Raw genomic sequence first — 13,020 nt, 5'->3', positions numbered from 1 at the left:
GAGGCTGTGAGGGGAGCCTGTGGCGTGTCAGCCGCAGGGCTCAGAAAACTTACCTACTGTCCCTGCCTCCCCACCGCCAGCACCCCTCAACCCAGGGCCTGGGGATATGGGGTTGGAGCTGCCCTGGAGGGGGTACAGACTCTGGTCCTCTGTCCTGGGTGAGCGCTGTGAGGTAGGAGCCCTAGGGGGAGGTGGTGGGTGAATCTCCCAGCTCCCTCCGCCCTCATTTCCCTCCCCACCCCCATCGTTCTCTTTAATCATTAACAGCCCTGGAATTAAGGGGCTCAGACCTGAAGGCCTTTTTGTGCACCTTTGCTATAAACGATAACCATCTGTGTCCGAGGTAATGGGGCTGGAGGCTTTGCCTGTATCCTCTATAGGAAGTGGGACTGGGTGACAAATGTATTGTTTGTTCCTCCACCCACCCCCCGCCCTGCACTTCTCACCCCTCATCCTCCCCCATGCACACCCCTGGTTTCCACTTTAATTCTCTGTGGCTGAGTGGCAATCGTGGGTTTTTTTTTCTTCCCCTTTCCTCCTTTATGGCACTTAGTGCCTTGGTTACCTCTTTTGAATTTGGTGTTCAGCCTCTATCCCAGATCTTAACTGTAAGCTTTGTAATACTTCATACAGGCTGTCACGTTGGGACTTACGCTGGGTTATACTGTCCGATTATAATGAGCATTTTCTTTTATGAATACTGGAATTCCAGAGCCTTTGCAAGGAATCCTGAATGGCATCCTAGCCCAGGAATCAAGGTCTCTTTCTCGAAATACTTTATGTGTGAGGAATTTACATGTTGTCAGCTCTTCCCAAAATGATTTGCTAGGCTAATTCTGGATTTCTGTGTTTCTCTCCACCCACTTTTCATGATGCACTTCAGAGAACAGAAAACCCCATATTACTTTTTTGTTTCTACAATTGGACAATAGCTCTTTTATGTTTTTCTCCATTTATGTGTGACACACAAATCTTCAGTGACACATTCAGCTTGTGCTGATTTTCATCTTTATGTAGCTGATTCTTTGTGTATAGGGGGTCCTAAGTGAGACAATGTGTTCTGTTTAGTTTTGGTTTGAGGGCAAATACAAACCAATAACGGATGTGAAAAAATTGTTTGAAGCAAAGAATAGAAAGAAGGCCTCTTTGTTGATATGCTGTTGGTTTAAAAAAAAAAAAATCAAGGAGCACTCCTCTATCCTCTCAGACAGATTTCAGAGTGAAGTGTTATGATTTTCCTTTTGGTGTTGATACATTCTTCGGAAATCTTTTGTAGAATCTGAAACTGTTTTCTGAAGAACTTTAAGAGATAGTGCTTACATTTTCGGAGTCCTTTGATTAGAAAGTGCCCGTAAGTCCTGTCCTTCTGTAACTGAGCTTGATATGCATAGCGCTAGGAAGATCTGATGCTAGGAAGTCCTATTCAGGGCTTTCGGGCCCTGAAAAACAGAATATTTAATGCCTTGATTGTACCAGTAACAGCGTGTTTAGATGTTTCACAAAAATACAACAGAAGAATGACTACTGTTCTCACTTTAACTGATTTGGAACCTAGTTTGCCATTGAATAAAAAGTTCACAGTTCATTAATTCAACAAACATTTATTGTCTCCTAAGTGCTAGCCAGTGTTTCAGGCACTGGGTGTACACAGGTGAACACAAGCAAAAGGTTCACCCTTTCATGGAGCTTACATCGGAGTGGGAGCTGGGGGCAGAGAGAGACATAATATATACCCCAGTAAACCAGATTTTGATTAAGCGCTGAAGAAAATAAGAGTGATGTGATTGAAAGTGTCTTAACTGTAGATGCAGTCAAAGAGGACCTTTCTGAGAAAGTGACACTTAAGTTGAGCTTTAAGTATAAAGAAGGAGCCAGCCATCCAAAGATAAGGGGAAGATCCTTCCAGGCTCAGGGAACAGCTGGTGCAGAAACTGGCTGGAATGCGCTTGTCAATTTCCAGGGAATGGGAAGAAAGGGTCAGGGTAGGTGGGAGGTAGTGGAAAGAGGATGGGTTGGGTGAATAATAGCCAGAGCTTAGTGAACACAGAGGAGAGTTGGAGATAAGGTCAGAGAGGTGGATGTGGGGCTCAGAATAGGTAAGCAAACAAATTAAGAGCCAGAAGGAGTAGGAAGTAGAAAATGATGCTGCTTGTTGATTAATTCTGTTGCCTTAACTAGGGTCTTATCACTTACTGTTTTTGCAGGTACTGTTGGACTATCATAATAAAGTCACTCTGCTGAGTGGGAGAGGAAGAGGCAGTGGTCACCTGGGTCTTTTCTGGCAGATAAATTTCAAGCTGAGTGTTCAGATTTTCAGCAGGATGTTCAATTGAGGACACACCTCTTTCTTTATTTTGTCTTGTATACTGCTGTTTAAAACTGCATAAGCTCTCTGAATGTGTTCTAGTATACGAATCCTCCTTTGTTTCCAGCTCTATGAATTTAAGGATTGGGCAAGTGTTAATAATATGCCCTTGTCCATCTACCAAGATGACCATCAGGATCTAAGTTTCAAGTTGTCTTTTGTAGGGAGGCAGTTTATGTTGCAATAGTTCCACTCTTGTCTGATCCTTCTGATGACTAATAACACTCAGCTGAGGTGTAGGTTGGTACTAAAAGTTCACTCAGTGGATTACATTAGATAAATGACCATTGTGGGGCTCAATTCCACTGTGTCGGCATCTTTGGGCTGGCATGTAACCAAGGGATGTAACCTACTTTTGCCTTCTGCTGGGGGCATTCATCTCGAATGGTGTGCTGCTTTTCAGCCTCACCTTGACCAGATTGTCCACTTGAGAGGCCCAATCAAGACTCCTTGATTTGGCCCTCTTGAGCCATGTCACACTGGGCTGAAACAGAATATGCTTTTTTCTTCTTTTGAACCCCACAACAGTGACTAGTGTGTTCTTTGAGTGAATTGGCTCTTTGAGCCAGGCAGTTGAGAGACTTAAATGTTGCTTGGGCTATTTGTAGTAAACTCAGTATTAGAAATGCTAAATAAAACCTTTTAGTGTTTGGGGAAAACAAATCAGAAATTAAGGACTTGTCACCTGTTTTAGGTTCTAGTATTCTCGTGGCACCTGTAGAAGGATTATCGAAAACTTGAACAGAGATTTCTGGGCAGTTCTGGGTGTAATGAAGGGGATGAGGTAGATCCTGGTACTGAATTACTAATTCTGATTTGATTGCAAACAGAATTTCTTTTAGTTAGCAAGCAAATGACTAAAGTAAACAGCTAGAAACAGGCAAACAACTTCTACTCTTCATACTAGAGTATCTCAAAGGAATAGAGAATTGGTAATGAGATTTGTTAATTTAATTATTTGGCTTTGGCCCAGGTTAAAGGTTTTGGACTTAACTTATATGCTGATGCTGGGCATAAAATGCTCTATCCGATGGGTTACTAAGCTCTCCACTTCATTTTCATTTCAATGGTTTATTGTAATCAAGTATGAAAATATCCTGTAGGCTGAAGTTTCATCAGCCAGTTTGGAGACTGGTGGCTCTTTTCTAATTTTTGAAAGGGGGCGGGTGGGTAGGAGGGGACTTGAACACAAGAAGCCATTGACTCCTACATTGGCTACTAATTGTGTTTGGGGAAAGAATCCACAAATTTAAGTGGATTGGATTTTCGGAGCTGAGCTAGCCTTTTAATTTAGGGTACCAGTGGGTTTGTTTCTTACACTCTGCAGGCTTTTGGACAAACTCTTCTGAAAGGTGGGCAACCTAGAAAGCCAGTTGATGCCACTTGCTATTGGAGTTGTGGGTAAGTGTTTTTTTTTTTTTTTTTTTTTTTTTGAGAAGGAGTCTTGCTCTTTTGCCCAGGCTGGAGTGCAGTGGCGCTATCGCGGCTCACTGCAAGCTCCGCCTCCCGGGTTCACGCCATTCTCCTGCCTCAGCCTCCCGAGTAGCTAGGACTACAGGCGCCCGCCACTGCGCCTGGCTAATTTTTTGTATTTTAGTAGAGACGGGGTTTCACCGTGTTAGCCAGGATGGTCTCGATCTCCTGACCTTGTGATCCTCCTGCCTCGGCCTCCCAAAGTGCTGGGATTACAGGCGTGAGCCACCGTGCCTGGCCGGGTAAGTGGTTTTACATTGCATTACACGACTTAAAGGTAATCAGATTTTGCTACTGTTTTGGTATACAGATGCTCTTTGATTTACAGTGGGGTTACCTTTGATAACCCCATCATAAGTTGAAAATATTGTAAGTAAAAAAATGCATTTAATATACCTCACCTACCGAACATCATAGCTTAGCCTAGCCTACCTTAAACATGCCAAGAACATTAACCTGCAGTTGGGCAAATGCATCTAACGAGCCTATTTTATAATAAAGTATTGAATATCTCATGTAATTTATTGAATGAATACTGGAAGTGAAAAACAGAATGGTTATGTAAGTACTTGAAGTAGTCTGGGACTGTCTCTATGTGCTGTAGTAAGGACATTTAATTGTGCACTAGCTGACAGTTGTTTTGAGGTGAAGAAGTGGTAACTTAGATTGAAACAACGGTAATGACATGGTAACTCCTGTTTTCCCGGGTCTTGATAACTTAAAATTATCTCTTTGTGTCTGTTTATAGATGTTGATACCAGTGAACCAGAATTGGTTCTCCCTAAATGTTGAGACTGTTCTGGAGCTCTTTGCACAATGGACCAGGGTTGAGTTAGTGTCTTTCAGTTCAAATCTAGTTTCACTAGTTCTTATGTCTGTGTTCCTAGATGATGGTGAATCCTATTCTTTTGGGTGGTGAGAAGAGATTACCACAGAACTTGACCGTTTAATTAGTGAATAATTACAAACTAGAGCGTAACATATTTACATCCCCTTGGTATCCTGGGGGATTGGTTTTGGACCCCTTAGTTACCAAATTCACAAATGATCAAGACTCATATAAAGTGGTAGTATATGGGAAGGTGCAGAGAGTGGTGGTGATGCACATCTGTAGTCCCAGCTACTCAGGAGGCATTTCCAGATTACTTATAATGCCTAATACAGTTTGGGTGTGGTGGCTCATTCCTGTAATCCCAGCACGTTAGGAGGCTACTACAAATCCCTGCCCCCTTTCTGTTTTGTTATGTGGGAAGATTGCTTGGAGGCTAGGAGTTCAAGTCCAGCCTATGCAAGATAGTCAGGCCCTGTCTCTATAAAAAATTTAAAAAACTTAGCCGGGCATGGTGGTGTGTGCCTGTAGTCCCAGCTACTGGGGTGGCTAAGGCAGGAGAATTGCTTGAACCCAGGAAGTTGAGGCTGTAGTGAGCCGTGATGGAGCTGCTGCACTCCAGCCTAGGTGACAGAGCAGGACCCCATCTCAAAAACAACAGCCAAATACAATGTAAGTGGTATGTAAATAGTTGCTATACTGTATTTTTAAAAATTCATATTATTTTTTATTGTTGTATTGTTATTAGGTATTTTTTTTCCAAATATTTTCAACCCATGGTTGGTCGAATCTGCCAATGTAGAACCTGTTGATACAGATGGCCAATTGCACTGAAAATGAGAGAAAAGATTGGAAGTGGCTCAGACTCTTATTCTTTGAAGTTGTGATATGTTGAAAGAAGAGAATGGCAGATAGGGAAATCATTTTCTTTAAGATGTGTGCAAATGAGACCTTCTTTAAATACCATACATCAGAATAGGGAAGCTTAGTAAATCAGTCTTGAGGTGGTGATTAGCTCTTGTGGCAAAATAAGTCACCTGTGCCCAGAGCCTGGATACCAGCCTGGTTGCATGCAAAGGAGACATGTCGATGACTCCTCCTACCTTCCTGAGGGCTTGACCTTGTTCAAGAGTGTCCTTTGAGCTGTACTATGTTGTTGGGCTTGGGATTGAATTGCCACACAGAAGCTTGGATTGCATAGTGTTGGGAAGCATCATCCCTGATCCTTTTGTGCCCTGCTCTGCTGGAGGGCTCAACCGCAGGACCTGGTGACTAGAAATAATTCTGTCACTTGGGCCTGCAGATTCATACTAGGTCTGATGACTGACTAAGGATCTCGGATAGCAGCAGTGTGTAGTGTGGGACTCTTCGTTTTTGAGACTGCTTAGCATCTCGGAGCCACTGCCCCTCTTTCTGCCTGTTGGTCCAAGAGAAAGTGTTGAAAAAACCTGTCCCTTTTTGATTTATTATGTATTCATTTATTTTTTGAGACAGAGTCTCACTGTGACCCAGGCTGGAATGCAGTGGCATGATCAAGGCTCATGGCAGCCTTGTCCTCCCAGGCTCAAGCGATCCTCCTGTCTCAGCCCTCCTGAGTAGCTGGGACTACAGGCCTGCACCACCATGCACCACTAATTTATTGTATTTTTAATAGAGATGGGGTTTCGCTGTGTTGCTCAGGCTGGTCTCAAACTCCTCACCTCAAGTGATCTGCCTGCCTCGGCCTCCCAAAATGCTGGGATTACAGGTGTGAGCCACCACACCTGGCCTGCCCCTTTATTTTAGTAGCAGATTGTTTCCACACAAGCAGCAGAGTTGGGTTACAGCTTTTAGCTCTCTATCATTCATGATGGGTTTGAACTCTATGCAGTGTTTGTTTAAAGTGGATTAGTATGTGTCCTTTAATTTTGATTCTGAACAAGTCTCAAGTCATAGCATTACTACTTTGAATGCTGTTAATTCCCCTTCCTGAAGTTTAGGAGAAGCAAGAAAAAGTCAGACCCTTGCAGAATCTTAGCATATCTGGTGTTTATTTCAAGCTGGGCTTTGAGGAGCCCTCTCCGCCATTGTTGAAGTAAGCTTGTGGCAGGGATGAGGGGGTTTTGCTGTTTTCCTTCTGTTTCACGTTACTACTTCAGTCTGTGAAAAGTTACTATAATATTCTGTTATATTGGGCTACCCTATTAGATTCTAGTTGAATAAAATGTTGTGAGGCTGAAAACAGGTTGAAAAGTGGTTATTTTCAGTGGGAAAACAGAAATCAAGAAAAATGAGTAGACCAGGCATGGTAGTGCACTGCATGCATGTAATCCCAGTACTTTGGGAGGCTGAGATGGGAGAATCTCTTGAGCCCAGGAGTTTGAGACCAGTCTGGGCAACACAGTGAGACCTCATTTTACAAGAAATAAGGGAAAGGAGCTGGGCGTGGTGGTGTGCACCTATAGTGTCACCTGCTTGGGAGGCTGAGGCAGCAGGATCGCTTGAGCCCAGAAGGTCAGGCTGCAGTGAGCTGAGATCGCACCACTGCAATGTAGCCTTGGTGACAGAGTGAGACCCTGTCTCATTTAAAAAAAAAAGAAAAAAGATGAGTAAATGCTTAAAGTTACAGAGCAAGCTCTAGGCAGCAGCAGGGCTAGAATCAGGCCTTCTCTGCACTAATTCTTGTTCTCTCTGTTGCACTGCATCTCTCAAACAAGTTGGTGTAGGCACCTGATAAAGTTTAATTGAATCCTTGGTGTTTGGACTGTGTTCTTGGGTTCTGTACTCAAACATTTTGTCACAAACTCTTCATCTTTCAAAGAAGACTCCTTATAGTGAAGCATATGTGAAGTGAAGTTATTAATGGGTAGTGGGATGGGAGGCTTCTTAGTTTTAGTAGTGGTTGTGGATACTTGATAGAAAGCTGGGCTTTTTTCTTCAGAATACTTCTGAAAGTGACCATATTACATTCAAATAGGAGTTGAGGCATTATCCCTGTAAGTTTTCTTTTTTTCCCCCCAAACCAAACCCCAAAATGGTCAGTGCACTGTAAGTTTTTCAGATAAGCAAGTGGGCCTGCTCTCGAACACCTGTGCAAAATGCTAAACCAGACTTCCATTTCCTGTGACCTGCCCTGGAATCTGAAGAGGAGAATCCAGGTGGATCCATGGACAGAACAGCTTCTAAACAGCTCTGTGGAAATAACCACCATGGACATGCATTCCTTGTTTTTTAAAAATATCTGTAAAGCAAATTGGCTTTCAATTAAATAGTTGCTTTATGTCTACTTAATGACTTGCCTGGTAAGTGCTCTTTAAACAGAAGGGGGAGGTGAATAATACCATTACAGTGAGGGTGCCGGGACTCTAGCAGTGTGGGTCCTACGAGACAGCATCTAGGGGCACACTGGAAGTCTCAGGCCCTCTGAGGAGGTGTTTTTCCCAGTTGTGACATTTTCTTCCTTCTCAGTAAGTGGAATTAGAGAGTGAGGAGTGATAGAGTGAATGCTCTGTGTCTACTTTTGAGAATGTTGTCAGGTTCTTTTTCTCTTAGAAATTTAGTTGTTCTTTGAAATAGTCACTTGTTCAGTCATTTACTCAAAACAGTTGGTGTATCTCATGCCCGTGGTGAGGAGCATTCTGCTTGAGAGTTTCCTAACTTTTTATGAAAGAGAAAAGCCTAAAGACTTCCAGAGCACTAAGATGGGAGGTTCAGTTGTCGGAGATGAGCTTGTGTAGGGTAGCTGGCTTTTGAGAGGACACAGTGGTTGGTGGTATTGTGGACTGGGGAGAAAAGCCCATCAGTGGTCTAGCTGGGAGAGGGTGCAAAATACTAACAGTGCACTTACTGGGGACAGAGGGTAGGGAAGGAGCAGGCCCACAAGATTGCCCAACTCCAGGGAATGCCGTTCACAAGGAGGGGACAGGGTCCTCCGGAGTTGGGCAGTGTACTGGCCCTGGCCAGGGCTCTGATCACAAGTCCTCTCCCAACTGGAAAGCATATTTCTGCCTAAGAGGGATGAGTACAGGGACACAGTAGCTGGTTTGGCCAAATTGGTCTCCAAGATGGACTAATCAGCCATAATCGGGAGTTATCCCTGGTCCCAGCTAGACCACTGATGGCCATTTCTCCCCACTCCACACCCACCACTATCACCCCTGTGCCCCCTCGAAGGCCAGCTACCCTACACGTCCTCCTCTCTGACAACTTAACTTCCCATCTTGGAGACCAATCATCTTTACGGACTGCTGGTGAATTCCCCCGGCCTCCATCCCTGTCTCTTAGGGCTTTATTTTGACAAATGGGAAGTTGGTAAAGGAGGGATTGTAATTATTTGTATCCATTAGAGCGTGGGGTTAGAGAACACTGGGTAGTGGCTCTTGACATTTAACAATGTTTGCTATCCAAACGGAACAGTTACATGTCAATTATTGAGGTAATTAATGATTCTCTTGTGGGAAACTGTAATGTGAAAAAACTAATTAAAGAAAATCGGCCAGGTATGGTGGCTCACGCTGGTAATCCCAGCACTTTGGGAGGCCGAGGTGGGTGGATCACGAGGTCAGGAGTTCAAGACCAGCCTGGCCAAGATGGTGAAACCCCATTTCTACTAAAAATAAAAAAATTAGCCGGGCGTGGTGGCAGGTGCCTGTAATCCTAGCTATTCGGGAGGCTAAGGCACGAGAATTGCTTGAACCCGGGCGTCAGATATTGCAGTGAGCCAAGATTGCACTGCAGCACTTCAGCCTGGGTGATAGAGTGAGACTCTGTCTCAAAAAAAAAAAAAATCATTTTTTTACTTCACATTTCTACAACATCCACGTTCTCTTTGGCAGGCCAAATTAGTCTTTCTTCTTTAAAAAAAAAAAAAATTTTGACCAGGTGCTGTGATCTGTCCATAGGACCTGATGTCCTACTAGTGCCAACCTGCAAGCAGTGCTCTGAATTGGTGACAGGTGTAGATTTAATGATTAGATCAAGCAGGAAAGTGGCTTCTGAGCATCAAAATGGTTAGTTTTAGTGTGGACCTCTTAATGAGGTTATTAATTATATCATTCCAACAGTTCTTGGGCAGCAATTGAGTGTCCAGCAGTTTAGTTCTGTTACTGTGTGGAGTTAGCACAGACCCCACCTGTTTATTTCATTTTTTGTTTATAGAGACAGGGTCTCGCCCTGTCGCCCAGGCTAGAGTGCAGTGGTGCTATCATAGCTCACTGTCATTTCAAACTTTGGGGCTCAAGTGATCTCCCCACCTCAGCCTCCCAAGTAGCTAGGACCAGAGGCATACACCTCCATGGCTGGCTAGTTAAAAAACATTTTTTTTTTTGTAGAGATGGGGTCTTGCTTGTTGCCCAGGCTGGTCTCAAACTGCCTCGAGTGATCCTCTTGCCTTGGCCTCTCAAAGTGCTGGGATTACAGGTGTGGGCCCCCAGACCCTCAGATCCCACATATTACTTACTCATTCCCTCAAAATTGCCCCACTTCAGATGCCAGCTGCAGGTATTGGGTATTCGTACGTTACCTGAACTTCTGCCCAGCAGACTATAAATTTGGAGGTTCCCATGACTCCCCATCCCAGGTTTGATAATTTGCTAGCATGAGTCATAGAACTCAGGAAAGCATGATAGTTAGGATTACAGTTTTGTTACAAAGGATTTATTTATAACTCAGGAACAGCTGAATGGAAGAGACTCATAGGGCAAGGTATGAGTTGGGTGGTGCAGAGCTTCCATGCCCCTTCTGGTGTGCCACTCCTAGCTCATAAGTGCTTTTACCAACCCGGAAGCTCTCCTAGCCTCATTGTTTTGGAGTTCTGATTGAGGTTTCATTACGTAGGCATGATCATTGACCATTGGTGATTGAACTCTGTCTCTAGCCAGCCCTCCCCTCCCCAAAGCTCAGAAAGTAGGGCTTTGAAGTCTAATCATGTGCTTGGTCTTTCTGGCTTGGCTAGCCCTTCACTGGAAACTATAAGGGCCCATGGTGAAATCACCTTGTTAGCATAAACTCTGGCATGTGGTCCAGAGGGCTCTTCATGAATAATAAAAGACAGACAATTCCAAGGGTTTTAGGATCTCTGGCAGGAACCAGGGACAAAGACCAAATACATTTTTCTTATACTCCATTAGTACTCCAGTTTTGTATCTTGTAAGTAGTAATGGAATAAGGGTACCTAAAGTTGATTTAAATAATAATTAACAATTGTCATTTCTTGACGCACCAGATACTGCAAATTGATTAGCTTTAGATTATAAGCAGCAATTTCCTCCTTCAATTAGTATGAAATGGCATTCCCAGAATAGTCAGTATTCTTGAACTTCAAAGGTGCATTAGGTCTAGACTTCCCTAATGCAAGAAACCAGCTTACTTTATAATACAGATTTCATGTTACCTTTTTTTTTTTTTTCACTCTGTTGCCCAGCCTGGAGTGCAGTGGCGTGATCTCGGCTCACTGCAACCTCTCCCTCCCAGGTTCAAGTGATTCTCCTACCTCAGCTTCCCGAGTAGTTGGGATTACAGGCATGTGCCACCACGCCTGGCTAATTTTTTTTTTTTTTTTTTTGAGACGGAGTGTCACTTTGTCACCTAGGCTGGAGTGCAGTGGTGCGATCTCAGCTCACTGCAGCCTCCGCCTCCTGGGCTCAAGCAGTTCTGCCTCAGCCTCCCAAGTAGCTGGGATTACAGGCATGTGCCACCATGCCCGGCTAATTTTTGTGTTTTTAGTAGAGATGGGGTTTCACTATATTGGCCAGACTGGTCTCGAATTCCTGACCTCAAGTGATCTGCCCACCTTGGCCTCCCAAAGTGCTGGGATTACAGATGTGAGCCACTGTGCCTGGCCTTGGCTAATTTTTGTATTTTTAGAGGAAACGGGGTTTCATTATGTTGGCCAGGCTGGTCTCGAACTCCTGACCTCAAGTGATCCACCTGCCTCGGCCTCCCAAAGTGCTGGGATTACAGGTGTGAGCCACGGCACTCAGCCCATGTTACTTTTTAATATGACTTTTAAAAAGATTTAGAGATACATAGTGGGCCAGGCATGGTGGCTTATGCCTGTAGTCCTAGCACTTTAAGAGGCCTAGCCAGGGAGGATCACTTAAGCCCACCAGTTCAAGACTAGCCTGGGCAACATGGTGAAACCCTGTCTCTACAGAAAATACAAAAGTTAGCCAGGTGTGGTGGTGCCCGCCTGTGGTCCCAGCTACTTGGGAGACTGAGGAAAATCACCCTAGCCCGGAAAGTTGAGGCTGTAGTGAGCTGTGATTGTGTCACTGCACTCCAATCGGGGTGACAAAGTGAGACCCTGTCTCAAAACAAACAAACAAAAAATAGGTGTACATAGTGCCTTGGTTAAGAGAGCATAGTCTCTAGAGTCAGTCTGGGTTTGAGTCTGAACTTTATCACTGACTTGCCACTTGACCTTGGATGAGCCACTTCTCTGACTAAGCCTCAGCTTCCTCATGTATGGAGTGAGGGTAATCACGTAAATAGTTGTGAGGATTCAACAAGATAGTACATTCGAAGGACATGGCACAGCGCTGGGCATAAAAACAAACATTTAATAACATTAGCTATTATTGGCTACATGGCATCCATTGCTATGCCCACCTGGAATGGCAGCTAACTCCCAAGGAGTCAAGAATCATGTATATCATTTTACCTCCTCTTATAGTCAGTTTATGGGACAGTGTATAAAAAGATTGCTAGGCACACAGTAGACACAAGTTATCTATCATTTGAAAATAAAACCTGTCCTCTGGGTATCTGGGAAATACACTAGTGACTCTGTAATGGAAACTTCCAGCGTGTTTCCAAAGCTGGCCTAAAACCCAGAGATGGAAAATCTTCCCCCTGAAGCCCTATAGAGCCTGTATGAGTCTAGCAGTGGGGACAGGGGCTAGGATACTGTTGGATCAAAAATTGGGAAACTGATCCAGGAGACATTTTTATCTTTGACTGTATGCCTTGAGGTTCAGTGAGTTGGGCAAAACCACATTAGACTTTGGGAAAAGAAATAGATTTATTTCAGCCAGTCTAGATAATGTTTGACAGAGTCTCAGATAAAGTGAAAAGCCCAGATCCACATGCAAAAGGGCTTCCTGACTGCTTAGAGTTTACTTGTTGGTGAACTCCTCTGAGGCCAGGTCTCTGTAGCTCATCAACCAAGACAGTCTACTGTAGTGGGACTACCATTGGACTAAGTCCTTAGTTCTAGTCTAGACTCTGCCACCATTGCTGCTTTTCCTTGGGCAGATCACATCCCCTCTCAGTCTATTTCTTTAATTATGACATAAAGGATTTAGGACTAAATCACTGTTTCTCAAAGTGTGGCTTTGGTTACGCTTGTAATTTATGTGTTACTGAAATGAATACT

General features: G+C 44.0%; 1 protein-coding gene across 7 annotated transcripts in view; it reads left to right on the top strand.

The window, feature by feature from the left end:
• DCUN1D3 (defective in cullin neddylation 1 domain containing 3) overlaps positions 1–13,020 on the top strand; it is a 47,782-nt gene that overhangs the window by 2,486 nt on the left and 32,276 nt on the right. Inside the window, exons 2-3 of one of the 7 annotated variants that reach the window (XM_063654024.1) lie at positions 3,693–3,766; positions 3,963–4,080. The exons of 4 other annotated variants lie outside the window; for them this stretch is intronic. The gene's annotated coding sequence lies outside the window, so the exon portion shown is untranslated. Of the gene's footprint in view, positions 1–30; positions 173–3,692; positions 3,767–3,962; positions 4,081–13,020 lie in introns of those variants that run through there. 2 more of the 7 variants (XM_054453402.2, XM_054453405.2) reach the window with 2 other exon arrangements.

The sequence above is a fragment of the Pongo pygmaeus genome, chromosome 18 (assembly GCF_028885625.2).
Source record: "Pongo pygmaeus isolate AG05252 chromosome 18, NHGRI_mPonPyg2-v2.0_pri, whole genome shotgun sequence".
NCBI lineage: Eukaryota > Metazoa > Chordata > Mammalia > Primates > Hominidae > Pongo > Pongo pygmaeus.
Note: the sequence above shows the minus strand (reverse complement) of the source record. Positions and strands in the feature narration are given on the sequence as shown.